Raw genomic sequence first — 13,934 nt, 5'->3', positions numbered from 1 at the left:
TTGAGATATGATTAAACTGAGTAAACAACAAACAAATTCAATTAAGGCTGTTTTGACTAGAAAAACACAATTTATTTTTTGTTAAAAAACAAAAAAACAGGGCTTCCCTGGTGGCACAGTGGTTGAGAGTCCGCCTGCCGATGCAGGGGACACGGGTTCATGCCCCGGTCCGGGAAGATCCCACATGCCGCGGAGAGGCTGGGCCACTGAGCCATGGCCGCTGGGCCTGCACGTCCGGAGCCTGTGCTCTGCAACGGGAGAGGCCACAACAGTGAGAGGCCCCGCGTACCGCAAAATAAACAAACAAAAAATAAATAAATAAATAAATAAATAGCAAGAAATTACTATCCTAGTAAAACAAGATGACCCTATTAGGACTGTTCTAAACGAGCATTTTCTTTCTTACTTCTTCTTCCTCCTCTTCTCCCCCAACCCCTTTCCCTCCTCTTTCCCTTTCCTTCTTCTCCTTTCTACTCTTTACGTGCTCTTTCCCACACTTACATGGCTCAGAGCTGCTTGTAGAGTCTGGTGCCTACACTGAAATGTCCATAAGAAGAACAATGTAAGGATAAGCTGGGGTAAATCTGCCTCCACACGTGCTGTTTTGACTCCTTATATTGTCTTGATTGATCAAGACAAGATTACTCAGTTAATGAGTGGTGCTGACCAAGGTGATTTTTCTTAAAAACTTGAATTGTGAGGCCAAAGTAAAATGCAATTTTATTCAAAAATTCTTGACCTTTTTATACAATGGAAAAATGTTTCACCTTAAAAGCATTTTGTTTTTTATTAAATGGCTTTTAGGCTCGTAATTTTCTGTTTATAGTAGTGGAACACACAGGTTCTGGATTTCTTTCTTGTAGAGCAAAATGAATAAAGTATTTTAACTGCCCCAAAATATGAGTAAAAAAATAAAATTCAGAAACTTTGACTAAAAATGACATTTAAGGAGGTCATAAACCTCAGTTTAAAAAAGAACAACAAATATGGCTTTTAAAATATTCATGAAAGATTCAGACATACAACTTTGTCAATTTGCTTTATTTCTCTGTTTCCATTTAGAACAGTCAAGAAAAATATTCTCAAATAGATTATTTTTCTCTCATAAATGGGTTTGAAGAAGATTTTTCAAATGGTGATTATTGAAAAAACTTTACTATGATACATTTTGACTACTAAAATAGGATTTTGGTAAAGTAATTAGCAATTTGACTCCTTTCCAAAGTGCTGTTGGACAGACACTCCAGGACAACCCAGTTCTAAGGAAAGAACAAGTTAAGGATAATATATAACAGAGTTGAATTTTTGTGAAGACAGTTCTCTCCTCTTTTAGAATGGCATTAGTTATGCTGCCCAAGCTAATGTTTACGTGTACAAACCGGTTTGTATATGATGGGTTTGACTGGTAGGTTGGATCAGGATAAGATGGAGTATTGGGTGGATGAGGGAGAGGAAACAGGTTATACTGTCCTTTCAAGTCAATCAGATAATCTGATTGTTCTTTCAGCTGCCTTGCCCTGTCATTCACTGTCAAGTCCGTCAAAATAGTGAAACTAGTTTCTGCATGTATGCAGAAGTTTATTTTATGACTCCATTACTTTGCTCTTGCAAACACAGACATAACAGTTATTTCAGTCCACGTGTTGAAAACTCTACACAAATGTTAATGGGTGTGCATGTGTATTAGGAGAGAAACCAGACTAAAGTTAAATCCAACAGTGTATTTTCCTAATATTTGACTTATTATTTGACAGACTCAAATAATCGGTAAAGCCTACAACTAAAATATTTCTTTATAAAAACATTTAGCAATATTTTCTCTGTATTGCTGGATTCAAATTAGCAGTAATTCTGGGATTTTATTGAGGATTTTCATTGAATAGCTAGGAGAGCAGATGCTGTGATTCACACACAGACATACACACATTTAATTTTAAAATATTAGTTGCAAGATTAAAAATAAAATCTTAATAAAATCCAGAGAGAAACACGGAACCGTGCCAGTAAAAGACCTAACTATTTCTGATCTCTTGAAGTTGGTCCTCTGTTGATATGCTTAAGTCCAGATTAAGCTTTATCAAGCCAACAAGCTAGCTGATAGGACACAAACTTTAAAATAGCTGGACTACTCATTTTTAGTTCTTATGCACTTTGTGTGGCTCAAGATATATTCAGTCTGCTAGGTTCATTTGGCATGCTTTGTTGATAAGCTATCTGCTAAACCAATGAAATTAATCTCTAAGAAACTGTTTTCACATTCAAGAACTCATTTTAATTTCTAAGCCTTCACCTCAGTATCTGTAACGTATTTCTCTCAAATAACACATAATGAAAAGGATGCACCTTTTGGTTAGTGTGTGTGTGTGATTTAGTACTAATCTAAATTATGTAGCTGTGTATAGTTTGAGATTGTTTTATGTACATTATCTAATTTGCTTTTCAGAAACATCCTCAGGAAGACGCATCATGAGTATTATTAAAGCTATTGATCAGATACATAAATTGGGGCTTGGGAAAGTTAAAAGAATGGGCCAAGTTGAAATAGCTCGTAAGAAATAGAATAGGCAGTGGTGTCCAGTGCTTGCTGCCATGCTTCCCTAGTGCTATCTTTGTTTCTTTTAGGAGATTTCGACCCATTGGAATCAGGAGGTTATTAGTTTCCCTAAGGATTTGTATTCAGAATTCCCTCTGTGATAAAAGTTAGATCAATTTTTTACTTCAGAGCTATTGTACAATAATACTACACGTTGTTTAACTGGGTTGTCTTAGGTTAAATGGTGAAAGCATATAATAGTTTATATGAAAGTAAAAGTATTGCTTTTTCTGGTGAATAAAAGCTTGAACTTTATTAAGTGACTTCCATCTGGTGCTGGGAAATACGTCTTTTTTCTGTGTCAGAGAACTCTGGAGTTATTCCTTGAATCGGCCATGTTAAACTACTTTTAAAATACAACAACAACAACAATAATATAAACATAAGTTACTCTATAAGTATAATGTTAACCTAGATTTCTTTGAGGGCAAAAGTGAATGTCCTAGGGTCTGACAAAGGCAATAGGAAAAGAAAATTAAACATATTAATACTGGAATTGGATATATATGGCTATATCAATTGAAGTCCTGTTTATTAGAGTACATTAATTTTGTATTAGTTTACTTTTCTATTAGAATCCTTCAAGCAAATCTCTAAGTACTTATCTGAAAGCTTGTTTCTTTTTCAAATTTTCTTAATGAAAAAACTAGGAGATTGGCTGCCACATAAAATATAGAGAAACTAGTTTCTCTAAAGCATAGGCCATTTGTAAAGAATATTTCAAACAGCAATTCTGGCTTTCCTTAAAATTAGACTTCTTTGAATGCAAAATTATTCATTTATTATCTTTTTCATGAAAATCATTGACTTAGTCATATTTAGGTTCTCTAGATTTTGAAGTACTGTTTTATTTTGTTTGTTTCTAAAATATTTACTCAATATGCAGTTTTATTTTCAGTTAATAAAAGAAAATAATTTGTGTGATTAAACATGTGCTTGGCAGGGTTGGTAAAAAAATACGGCTTTACTTAAAATTGTGAGTTGCTTTCTCGCTAGTTAGGCATCATCCTGTTCAGTAGGATCATATAATTTTTGGTGATAAGGGCCTTAGTATAAAGGAAAAGCCTTTTATTAAAAAGGGGGAAGAAAAGAAATGCTAGGAATCCTCATCAGGTTCTTTTTCTTTATTGGATGTTCTATGCTATGCCCTACTCTGTTGTTTGAGTTCTTAAACTCTCACCCGTTATTTTACAAAGAAAATAGAGTTGGCTGTGCTAGAATCTTTTATCTGTTTTTACCTATTAATTCTTAATATGTTACCTTAATTTTCTTCTCTTTCCTTACAGTTTCAAGGACAGACTTGCTTCCACTCTTTCCCAGTCTGAAACCCTATACTGGTGTTGTATTTCTAATCCTGTCACCCTTCTCTGGGGTGATATTTTGTCCCTTATGGCTCTCTTTCATAGCTCTATTAGTTTTCTCTCCACTGATTCTTTGTCCTCACTCTCTCTTCTACACACTTTGTGGAAATAGACTATCCCAGTCCTCTTCTTCTTAGACTCTAGTCTCTATCCTTGTAGCCCTACTGAAACTATTATCTCCAAAGTCTTTCAATGCTTTACCCAGCTCTTGTTCTCTGTAGCTTTCAAATAATGGACCATTTGCTCCTCCTTGAATATTTGTCTTTCTTTGAATCCACTAGTATTGTACACTCTTGGTTCTCCTCCTGTCTTCAACCTTGCTGTGTTCTTCCTCGTTTCCAAAATCCACTGATTTTTCTTTCAATTTATTGCGTGTCTCCATGAGTCGAGCAATGTTAGAGCAACTGTGTTTTCAGAAGTGACTAAGAAAGAAAATATCCCAGCTATCATGGAGCTGTGTGCTGTGGAAGGAGAGAGAAAATGAACTAGGAAACATGCAAATAATATAATTTTAAATGGTAGTTAAATCTTACGGAAAAAAAAAAATAAAGCAATGATGTATAGAGTAACTGGATCAGGGAGAGCTATTTACCTGGTGTGGTCAGGAATGTTCTCTCTTAAAGAGAGGCTGTCCTAAAAGACCACAGTAAGAGGAATCCTGGAAGAAGAAAGAACAAGTGGAAAGCCCAGACACAAGAATGATGAATCTGGTAATAGTTTCCAAATTGTGTTGGCTAGCTGATTTGGCCCATGATCCCCTTTCCCGTCATCTAGTTCAGTGCTCAAAGATATCTGTTCATTTCAACTGCCTCATGATTTTCAAGGTACTTCCGTGCTTATGCTACAATAATATATAATTTTCAGTTTTATATTATTTCCTTTAATTTAAAGAATAACTTTTTATTTACCAGCATGGGTTACATCTGACACATATTTTCCACCTTCTGAAACCAAGTCATTGTGTTTGAGGTTAGTGCTTGTAATATAATAAACCAACAAATATAAAGAAGTATATTACTTATGTGGAAAAATTAAACGGAAAAAAAAAAGTCCACAACAGGTCATACAATCGCTTTTACCTATCTTCATGGTCAATTTTTATCTCTGCAAAGCTAATCTGATTGATTGCTGCCTCATCAATTAGGATGTCTGAACATTCGAAGGTAATAATACTGTGAACAGTTCAGTAATATCAGTGAGGTGAAGCCTCTTTGTATTATATTTGAAATGTGATTTAAATAATGTGAAAAAACCATCCTTGCTTTTTTTGTCTTTAGCAGTTCTCTGGGTTATAGGTAATGAACCTGAAGCAGTTATGCATTGGTAAAGGCAGTATGATTTAAAGGAGTACACTATTAGGCCCTGGTGTCAAAGAAAAAAAATGACATCTGCATCGTAGGTTTTCTGTGGTACAGAAGGAGAGAAACCCTGCCCATCATTATATGCAAAAGAACATTATCCAGTGTGTGTAATGCCCATATGAGTGTTCAGAAGTTAATGGGGATTTAACTGTATTTCAAATTTTAGTACAGTACTGGTATAATACTTTTGGAACACTATCCCATGTTAAGTATATATACATGTCACTGTTTTAAATAATTTTTAAGAATTATAACCAAATCTTAAGCAAGTGTTTATATAGATTTTTATACGTTTTAAGTTAATATTATATATAATCAGATGTTTATATTAATTTTAGAAAAGAATATGTGAGCATTTCATTCTTATTATTTAACTTTGTTTTTTTTCTCAAAAAGAGCAATATTTAAATGAAACTAAAATTCATTTGCTTTTAACGTCTATATACAAGACAGGATATGTGTTAGTGAATCCTCTTAGTATATAAATACACGTGTATTAATATTTGCAGAATTTTAAAATATGCATACTTTGTGTTTCTGTTTAAAAAGTAATGAAAACAACCTGGGGATTTATAAATATTTCTGAAGAAAGTCCCTGTATCTTACAGCCAAATTAGTGCTGAGTTTGGTAATTGCTCCTGACAGCCTAACTAGGGAGAGGACCGTTAGCTTTCACGGAGATTTGGAACCTTGGGGTTTTGCCTTTGGAAATTAAATATTTAATATTGCTTTGTCTAGTCTGGCTTTGAACAGACTCCTTCCTTCCTTCCAAGGCAATGTCAAAATTCACAGAAGAGCAACAACTCACACTGTCTATTGAAATCAAACCTGACTCCTCGCCCCTCCCTTCACCCACTTTTGCCCTTGGGATTGTGACATCATTACCATCTCAGAACCCCTGGGGTTGTTGTTCATGTTAAAATGAAGTGAGATTAGGGTTCTAAGAGAGAGCAGTCAAATATTTGAGTACTAATCATGCCTGGGTGTCTGTTATTACTTTTGAGGCAGTGAAATTCTTTTGGCTTCAGGAATTACACTGCAAACATTTAATGTGAATGTGGACAGAAAAGAATACAATTAGGTGAGTCACAGAGACAATCTGCTTTTTACAGCATTCTTTGAAATGAAAGATGCATCTATTTAAAGATTATCTGGCATATGAAAGGGACATTTATCCCCCAAGGAGAGAGGGGAACTACTTAAAAGGAATAAGAGGTTTATTAATATTTTTCAATCAAATGTTGCAATCTCTTTATCCTTTTTCCTTTTGTAATTTTCATGTTGGCCTATGTAAGTGCTTTGTCCATGTAATACTCACCCTTTCTAGGAGAGTCATCAGATGGGATGAGCTTATTGAAAAAGAAACAGAATTAAAAATTCAATGACAAATGTTCTGATAGTATCTGTTTAGGGCTTATCTTCTCAATGTCAGGGCTTTCTGGTTATTGGTTGGGGACTTTTGGGATTGGTTCCTTGATGCTCAGGTGGATGAAGTCCACATCATGAAGTGGCCTTACTTTAATTCTGGGGGTTTCTGGTGGTTGCTTGTATTTAAGCATTGCGGATATTTTTTTCACTGTAACGTTCAAAAAGTGATGCCTTTCTGTGATTGAAGTATTTAAATTAGAAAAGACAGAATAGCTCAATCAGACAAAATGAAGAGGTTGTTATTGTGTCTTCTCCCAAAAGATGACCAATGGAAAAACAATGACTTTGTATTGTATTTTGGTAGATTTTATAATCTATTACAGTAAACAATATTTAAATAAGCTTAATTACAATATACCATATATTTGGGAGAAAAAAATCACGCATAAAGTGATGACTAAATATGAAATCAGAATAGCTTAAATACTAATTTTTTCATCTCTAAAATTAAAGAAATGTTATATGACCTGAAAGTCCTTTCCCAGCTTTACAACCTTATACATTCAATAATATGAAAGAAAAAAGACGTTAATGATGTGAGTGGAATTTACCTAAATATAAAATATGAACTTGAACCAATGACACATATATGCTTTTTTAATGCAATGTCAAAAATTGTGATGTTCTATCAGCAGAAGAATCAATTCACTTATATATTAGACAGAAAATTTCAGAGATTTAAGGAAATTTATTTTAACATATTTCTATCATGCTTTCTGCCAAAAGTACAATGTGATTCAAAAGCATTCATTTGGATAATTAAAATTCTTTCTGCTAGAATAATCTGGTATTAACATTCGATGCCTTTTTGATCCCACTTGCCCCTAAAAATAAAGTACATGCACAATTACTACTTCCTATTTTGCCAATTTTATTAAGAATACTTATGGCTTAAAATTTTTTAAATAGTTCCTTTTAAAATTAAAATGAAGTTTAATGAAAAAAATTGTGTTGAAGAACATTTACTGTATTTCTAAATATTTGCTTTTAATTATAGCTTCAGCCATATTTACTATTCGATTTTCTTTTATAGAGACATATTTCATTTAGCAGACTAAAACTACTTTTCTTTTGCTCATTATGATTATATTTTTCACTTCTTTCTAAAGAAAATTTGTTTATCGCTGGGCCTTTTTAGGCAAACAGGCTACCTTGTTTGGCAACAAGTATTGTGTGCCACTGTGTGTTCGGTCACCACTATGTATAATGCAGAACTATCCTAGTGACATGGACCTTTACTCAGGAATACTCCTGTTTTCTTTCTACCTGCAGATAGAGGAGGTAGCTGATATCCTGAAAAGTTCATAATTTTCCTAGTGTCCCCCCAGATATATAGTTTTTGATGACATTTTTACATATCTCTAATAACTTTAGGAAATGTTGATATTTCTAATGAAACTGGGCTACTAATCCCCACCCAGCTAGAACAGGGAAAATGAGAGCTGAATGGCTATGCTGAGGGAAACTGTATAACATAACTTTACATAGCAGCCCAGGCTTCATGTGAAATTGTAAGCAAACAAACCAAAAATGAACACCAGGCTGTAGTAATTTTAAATTTAAGTTACAATCTTATTTCAAATTTTCTTTGATTTTTCTTTTTGTCTGCTGATTAGCTGAGAAGTCAGAGATGATTGGCAGGTGTAACAATTCAAATGAAAATATTTCAGAAACTCCGCATAAGCATCTCTTGATAAAACTCATCTGTTTTGATGAGTGAGTACATAAAATGCTTCTATTTTTATACAGAAATCTCTGTACTTTGTACATATTTGATCACTGGTGCATCAACTGGCATTTTGTAAACAGATCTATTCGCCAAACTTTTTACTGGTTGTCAAAGATAGTAATAGTAAAATATCAAAGGATGGATGAGGTGAAGTATTTTAAAAGTTCTAAGTACTTATAAGTCAAATTTTAACTATGTAACACCCTCTAAGTCTGGTGAAATAGAAGCACTTGTGAAAATTACACTTTTTCGGGGGATGGTACTAACAGAATAATCATCTCATATTTCTGTTTCTAGTTTTGACTCAAACCATAAAGTGTACAAATCAAAACTAAAATAATTATAGTAAGGAAATAGACAAATGTTATTTTTTATTTTCTTGTTTCCTTTAAATTCAGTTTGTGCTACTTAATGATAGCACTATTTCCAATGCAACTTTACATTTTAAATGAATTTCTGTAGTTCATTTATCTGACAAGAATAGTACGAATAAATAAAAGCAATAATCACTATCCATTTGTTCATTAAAATAGAGGTAAGTTATTACGGATCCCAAATGACAGAGGAGAAAATTGGGGTACAGGCAAGTTAGGTCAGGTGGCAGGCTTACACAGGAAATAAATAGTGGCTAAGCTAGTATAAAAACATCAATCTTCTGACCTCTAATTCAGGGCTTTCCACAACTGCAGTATGATTAATCAATACCAGGAGGCAAACTAAGTATCAAGAAAGGATCATCCATTTGTATCAGTCTTTCCTTTATGTGGTTGGAATCTAAAATACGAAGTGCGTAAGGAATCAAAAGTCAGAAGCTTTGACTATTTTAGTGACTTTTGAACAGTTTTTTTTATTATCGGGAGATTTGATAATAAACACAAACATTTAGCAAGCCCAAATACGTGAAGCAACTTTGTAGATATTTTGCTAACATGTGGAAAATAAGCTCTTTTAACAACTTACTTTGATTTATTTTTATTTTTATACTAAGAGAGGACCCAGATATGTGCTGAAATACGTATTGCCTTATGGATTGCAGTTGGCAGGGGTTGTTAGTGTTAAAGATTCACACATTTCAAGTAAGATTGGATACATTCATATTTATGTCAGGAGAAGAAATAATATATTCTAAGAATTTAAAGTGTTACCAAAAGGCAAAACATGGCATTTGGCTAAAGAGATAGCAATATTCTTCCCTGTTGAGGTTCTTTTCTCTAAGGCTTAGTTTTCTAACCAGCGTTTTGGCAAGCAAACATTCTTATTTTGCATCGTATAGTCTTCTTTCACATCTCTGAATGAAAAGAAAAGATAATTATATGGCTAAAGCAATTTAAATCTAAGGTGTGGGAAGGTATTTAGCAGAAAAGCTGACACTCCTTCCACGCTATTGTTATCCAGAATATACTCTCTTTTGAAGTTTACTGAGATACTTTCTCCAGTGTGTTGAAATTTCCTTTGCATCCAGCTCTGCTATAGATACAACATCATGACAACAGTGACATGACTTGTTTACAAGAGGGTGGTATAAACAGCAAATGTTCTTCCGTAAGACAGCTTTCTTGTTGAACTTCAACAGAAAAGGGAGAATAAATGTGGGAGAGAGAACAGAAGGGGGTAATCTTGAACATGTAGAGTCACATCAAAGGCAGAGGAGAGAGTGGCTGATAGTGTCTTTTGCCTTCTTTTTATATGTAAGGAAGGACCTTCAAATTGTATATGGTCCTCAATGCGGAAGGTTATATATGGCCTATTATAGTGTGCCTTAATATTGCAAGATATTACCTGGTTTGAAATTAATTAAATGAAAGATATCAAACAAGGGAAAACAGATGAAGATAGAGATAGAGAGAGAAAGAGATAGAGATGATAGAGAGAAAGATAGAGAAACAGGGAGAGAATTAGAACCCTAATACCTGCTCCAACCTGCCTTAGTCAGCTTTCTGACCTAGGATGTTGCAACAGAAACTCTCTGAAGGAATTTTAGTTATAGGAAAGCCTTTCCCATCTTTATGATCTTGTGTTAACCTTATTTTTTTTTCTTAGAAATAATGATGGTTTGCATAACGCATTTCAGATTAAACCTGATCATATTGAAAAATATTAATTTGCTTCTTGCATGAGAAATAGAATTAGATAAAAATAAGCTAAATTTTAGCACTTTGAACCATCTTTTGGATCATGATTGCTAACTGCACCCTGGTACTGATTAAAGACCTACATGATGATGATTATTATTCCTAGGACCAGGGAAGCCTTGGAAGTATCTGTGGGAACACAATGGTCTGGAGGGAGGGGGCTCTGCCAGAGCTCCCTGGAGCTGGGAGTGGAAGGTGGGTCACTTCCTTAGATATTAGGAAAAATCATCTGGGTAAAACTGAGTGAATATTCTGGGTACAGCGTCATGGATTTGCTAGTCCAGTCTCCTCAGGTTCCTTGGGACATACATTTGTGCCTTGTGAAATTGTGGAATTATTGAAGGTGCGTAGTACATGGTTTTTTGTCATTAACATACATGACCTTGAAACCCAGTACTGTCACTTCTTGGCAGGCAGGTGGCCTTGCACAAGTGATTTAAAGTCTCTGAATCTCTGATTTCTGATATATAACACTGGGCTAGTATTGCCTCCTTTATGAGAATGTTTTAACATTAAATGATGCATTAAAAGTACTTTAGTTACTGTTAATCCCAAGGCAAATGCTGGTTATCATTGTTACAAGGAATGAGTCATAGAGATGTCCCGAGAATTGTCCTCAAGGCCTGGTCCCTACACTCTAGCGTAAATCTTCTTGAAGATAAAGACCAGATTCAGACACTCTGTTGTGTTTTTTCTAGTACAGATTATACACATATTGGGACTTCAAGATTGGGTTGCTTCTTGGGATCAATTATCCAAATTTCTTGGAGTCATGGTAGTAAGACAAGGAAGAAACAAAAGTGATTGTATCATTATGATGTGTGCAATTGGTCATGTTTTTTCTTTTTAACATTTATTGAATCCCTGATAGTATAATGCCTCAGGCTGGATGCTGTAGGTTATGTAAGGATGCCTAGAAGCTCCTTGTAGAAGAAATACTTTTCTAGTGGAGGAAATAAATGAACACGTGAGGCAGAATAAATAAATGAATTAAGTGCTAAATAGCTGAACAAGGCACATATTGTGGTTACTTATAATGGTATGGGGGAAGAGGGTGTATGTCAGGAAAAGACGGTGAAAATCAAAGTAGGATTGTAGTAGTTTGAGAGACAGAAATACAGATAGGAAAATGTACAGCATGCACAAAGGCAGGGATCCATAAATATCACTGGGTTTGTCTAAGGAAATGTTAGTAGATGCGTGGGCTATGCTAAAATATAGAGTGAGAAATCTTCTGTAAATCTTTTTTGCCTATTTCCGGGTATTGATGGAGATATTTTTGGGAAATTCCAGCTTAAGTCCATGTGAACAAATGAATGGCTAATTTTTATAAAAAAATAACAGATCTTTTTACTAATTTTACTCAGATTATGGTAACAAATATTATATTTCCATTTTGATTTCAAATGATGAGGATGATGGCTAAAAATACAATGAACCAAGTTTTATGCATGTTGCATTTTAACAAGTTGGATATCTCATTGGAATGCACTGCCTCTTGCTCCACATTTATTTTTGGAATTTAATAAGGCGCCTGTCATATCTGCCTCAAGGCTAAAAAACATCATGGGGGAGAAATCCAAAGTACTGTCACGTTTGAGTGACATGGAGCCAATTTTATTTTATTTCCTTTTCATGGTGGGGGGGTGGTGGTGGCTGAAATTAGCCAGCCTGACTTCTGAAAAGGCATCGCTCTACCATCTGTTCTAAAGGCCTTGTGCTGGTTAACTGGTGATGACGTTGCCCAGTGACATTTGTCAGGTGGATTTGACGCAGAAAACCAGTAGAGGATTTTCATTAAAAAATTAATTCTGTGCATTTTACTGCAAAGCTCATTCTCATGATAGATTCTGGTAGAGCACCACATATCTCCAGAAGTCGGTCTCATTGCCTGAGAAACTTGGGAAGGTAATAACTTCTTTATTTCTTCTTTGTGCTCCCAGAGCTCATAATTAACATACTGACTCATTTAGCTCAACTCTCCATAGGATGAGGCTGTGTGAATACAGTGGAGACTTCAGAGAAACTTTGGCAAACAGGGGTGGTTTCTGATTCTCATCCAGGGTGAGGGGAAAACTCTGCCATTTGCGGCTTCTTTCTTTCAAGCTGATGTTTAGTACAATGTGACTTTTTAAAATAGAATCATTTTTTTTTTCAAACATCTAAAACTTTGTTGCTACAACAGCAAACTTCATAAAGACACCTTTTGAAAGTACATAGAAAATGACAAGCAAAATAAACAGAAAACTGAGACCAAAGAAAAGCCAAGATTGCTAGGATTTAAATGGAACCATAATATTTTAAAGAATTTTAAGACCAGATATCACAGAATGATCTTGCTATTGCTGAATTATTTATAAAACTGGAAATTGTAGTTAGCTGAAGGATCTGTCTGAGGCATAAAAATAAATTGTGTACCTTTATATAGGTATGCGGTTATAATAACTGGAATAAGCACTCACTGCTGATGTTCTGCCAATTTAGTCTGAGTTAAGTTGCCATGGGGAACTAAGTTAGTTAAATAATGTGAACTTAAAACAGGTAAACATAGTACTATGTCAATTAATATGTACTATGAACAAAGTCAAGAACTTGTAGCTGGTCAGCTCTTCTTACCTTATTATTTGGAATTTCCTGACTCTTAGGTAAAAGGAAAAGAAATAGTCTAAACCACTTTTTAATGAGTTTGTGGCTTCTTGGGCACAAAGAGAGATCCATGAGCTCTTCCCTGAATCCCAGAAGACCCCTGAGCTAGGATCAAGAATTGAGTTTGGCTTTAAAGTATCTAGTATATATATAAGTGTGTGTTGGGTGGGTAAGTAAGGGAGGAGGGGACCATTGCAGACAAGTTTAACCCTGATATTGTGTGGCTACACTCACTCTAATTCCAACTATATAGGTTGGATCAATCCTCAGTTGAATGGAAGATAATTTAGTGGTAAGGCCAGATCTAAACCATTAGATATTGAGCCACCATGTAAAAAAATAAATGTGAAATACAAGATAGCAAAATGAACTCAGCCCCATGTGGAAGATGCTGCACACTTTAGCATTCTCAAGGAAACATGAATCACGAGACGTCAACTATCTTTTGACGTGTTGGCACTCAACATTTTATTTTTCTTTCTGGTGGAACTCCAAGGCAGTATTGCATAGATTCCCTAAAATATTCTGAAAGCCATCAAGAAAGCACGTTAGCACTTTTTTGGTAAACAGTGAATTTAATTTAAATAAATTCATTCCTTGGAGAGAATCTGCCTCTTGATTATAGCTGGACTTCTTCTTATTTTACACAACCTGTCTCTGAGGCATAATTTTTCAGTCAAAGAA

General features: G+C 34.7%; 1 long non-coding RNA gene across 2 annotated transcripts in view; it reads left to right on the top strand.

Annotated features, from left to right (window-relative positions):
• The first annotated feature begins 6,224 nt into the window (after positions 1 to 6,224).
• The window catches only part of LOC141278495 (uncharacterized), a 61,289-nt gene continuing 53,579 nt past the window's right edge, over positions 6,225 to 13,934 (top strand). For both annotated transcript variants that reach the window (XR_012331256.1, XR_012331255.1), the window contains exons 1-2: positions 6,225 to 6,396; positions 10,711 to 10,799. This is a non-coding gene — a long non-coding RNA (uncharacterized lncRNA). The remainder of the gene's footprint in view (positions 6,397 to 10,710; positions 10,800 to 13,934) is intronic.

This window comes from Tursiops truncatus, chromosome 4 (genome assembly GCF_011762595.2).
Source record: "Tursiops truncatus isolate mTurTru1 chromosome 4, mTurTru1.mat.Y, whole genome shotgun sequence".
NCBI classification, from domain to species: domain Eukaryota; kingdom Metazoa; phylum Chordata; class Mammalia; order Artiodactyla; family Delphinidae; genus Tursiops; species Tursiops truncatus.
The sequence above is the reverse complement of the archived record's forward strand: the minus strand, read 5'-3'. Positions and strand labels throughout refer to the sequence as shown.